This window comes from Mytilus californianus, unplaced genomic scaffold (genome assembly GCF_021869535.1).
Source record: "Mytilus californianus isolate M0D057914Y unplaced genomic scaffold, xbMytCali1.0.p SCAF_3, whole genome shotgun sequence".
Lineage (NCBI taxonomy): Eukaryota > Metazoa > Mollusca > Bivalvia > Mytilida > Mytilidae > Mytilus > Mytilus californianus.
In genome coordinates, this window is record NW_026262679.1 from 66,327,323 (window position 1) to 66,330,198 (window position 2,876).

Below are 2,876 nucleotides of genomic sequence, written 5' to 3' on the forward strand. Positions count from 1 at the left end.
TACAAAAAAGCAAAATGTCTGTATTAGCTAAATGGTTCAGGTTTTAGAATCGCAAAGAAACTTTATCAAATATTATGTTTTTTCAATTGAATTTTTTTTTTAAATTCATGTAATTTTAGTTTATAAAATATCAACACTGAAAATAAATAAAACTTGTTTTAAAATATTTAAATAGAAAACTCACTTTCAAAAGTTATTTTAAAAATTTGCTTATCTTATCTGTAATAAGTAAAATAAAACATAAACACTAATTAGACAAATTTCACAGGTACTTGACCTGTTTACCTGAGGTACCAATATTCATGTTTAACATCAGGTCATATTACATGTAATGAAAACTTCAAACTAAGAGTAATTTCTTTATTCCCTTGAAATAATACACTGAAATAAACTCTTTAATGAAGTTTTCCTTCTTGCTCATTTTTATCAATAAAGAGATTTGAATAATATGAATGAATTCTGTAAGAAAAATATTTATTAAAAAATATATCACATTTTGACAACAAAAATTCTTTAAAAAAAAAAAAAAACAAATATGCTTCGTTGTTAAATTAAACACTCATTAAAGTATAAAGTAACATATTTTCATAGATTTTGATACCGTAATCTTTATCTGGACCCCTAATAAAAAAATAATTGTCTCAATTGAATACTGCTTAGAAAACACTGTTAATTCAGAGTTGCCTCTGAAGGCGGTCTCTGCAAAACCACACCACATATTGCATCAAAGGAAAAAATGTACATCAAAGAAGATATTATCAACACTTGATTATAAATATAAGGATGTCCAAAGTTTATACATTTAGTCCAAGTTGAGCTATTACTGATCCAGTTTAACTTGGTCATACCCCATGGCACCAAGGCAAGAAAAGGTCAAAGAAAGACAACTCTCCTAGAAATCCTGGATGGTTCCCTGATTCAGTTAGTGCAAGTACTTCCTATGTGCGGCAAACTTTACAATCTCCTGACAGTGTGAAGAGACGACTTGTCACATATGTACTCTTCGACCACAAGCTAATGCTGACCTGAAAAAAGAAGAAAACAGCATTACATTCTGGTATGAGATGGATAGACAGTCAACTGACACTCAGCTAGAGGTATTGAGGACACCCTTACATCTTACATGTCTAAAACCTATGTGGAAAGTCGAAAGACTGGCAGATCCAGTACATTTGGGACAATCTCAGTTCAGGGCTTCTTTGGGAGGAGGAATGTTCCATGGAAAAACAAAAGAGTAAAATTGACATCTGAAGACAGTGTTTAGCAAAGATCTGAATTGTAGATGCTCCATGATAATAATTAAACTGATGGAAAAGTATGACAAAAACATGGAGACTTACCAAAAGTTCTCAATGCAACTCTTTGTTGCTATGATGGTGACTGCACCCAGTGTAGTGAAAATTCCATTGTCTGCAGAGGTGATACTGCACTAAAGTTGTGAAATCGTTCAACTTACAAAGTGTTTACATACCAGTTTACTGCCCTGCAAATGGATAAAATAGATAAATGCTTACCACAAGAAATCCTGAAAAAAAGAAATTAACTTACTGTGGATTCATTTATTTTCATGGGTATCAATTTTCGTGGATAGAGAAAAAAAGACATTTTGTGGTATACGTAAATTGGTGGATCGCTGTTTCAAAATAAAAAAAAAAAAGAGTTACAGATACATAAATTTGTGGATTTGTGTTTGGTCAATAATAAATCAAAACACAGAAATTCATTGAAAATGTTTTGAATTGTCAAAATCCTCACTTAATCATACTAGGTTAAAGTGTTGATTTAAAACTTCGATTACATGCATGGACAGAGGCAACTAGTCATTTGTTTGTTTTACAATTTATAATTTCTTGTCGATATTTCATAAGGCATTCAAAAACTATTATGACCAACTTATTGAGAGCTTTTTCCCTAATCCCGATATAATAAGCAGTCATATTAGAAAATGGTAAAAAGTAAGTTATAAACACGCCACTTACAATGTTTGCAGCTTAAACTGGAACCCAAGCCATACATTAATAATACCATTAACTCATCTCCCTATTTTGAAATAAATGTATATACTCTGGTGAACATGTAAAAGACACTTTTTATTCTAAATTGTCAGAAAAATTATTTCACTCCTTGTTTTAACATTTTGATGAGTAAAATTTTATTTCGAAAAAAATGTTGTTTTTGTCCAGAATAAATAAAAATGCAGGCTTAAACGACAATTTATCTGAATATTATTTGAAATACAATTTGTTTTCTTCATTCTCCCTTCAAAATTTTGTTACAAAAAATGTCGTTTTGTCCATAATTAAGTAAACAAAAATGCTTCAACAGCAATTTATCGGAATTTTATTTGAAAAGCAATGTGTGTCCTATTTGAACTACCTTATTAAAAGTTTATCAATACAGCTTTTAAGTAAAAGGTGTGAAAATAAATGCTCCTGTCATAAACAGTACATCTCAGCTCCTTTGTTCTACCAGGGGTAATCTGAGCAGGATCACCCTTACCAGATCCCCCTAGCTTGAGTTTCTTTGTTCTGCATGCTTTCTATTGTTCTGTAACATTTTGGCGGTAATGTCAAATTCACAATAAAACATATATTTATACAGAAAAGACTTAACTATCAAAATTTATGTAGAAAAAATCTAGTGTCTATGCTGGGAATCGAAATCTAGACCTTTAGCATATACTGTAAACCAACTTATTTTCGTGACTTTTGCGAGTAGAAAATAACGCGAATATAAATCGTCGCGAATATGTAAAACTTGGATCTTACCTTATTAAACTACATCAAGTTAATTAGTAAATCGCAAAATTAAATAGCCGCGAAGTGGACTAGGAAGGGTAAAACGCGAAATAAAGTATCCGTGAAAATAAGTTGGTT

The 2,876-nt window shown here is 30.8% G+C and overlaps 1 long non-coding RNA gene across 1 annotated transcript; it reads right to left on the reverse strand.

The window, feature by feature from the left end:
* Positions 1–457: 457 nt before the first annotated feature.
* LOC127733233 (uncharacterized) lies at positions 458–1,477 on the reverse strand. Its single transcript, XR_007996935.1, has 2 exons — positions 1,341–1,477; positions 458–1,025 (listed from the first exon to the last, which is right to left on the reverse strand). It is a non-coding gene; the product is annotated as an uncharacterized LOC127733233 (long non-coding RNA).
* Positions 1,478–2,876: the final 1,399 nt, after the last annotated feature.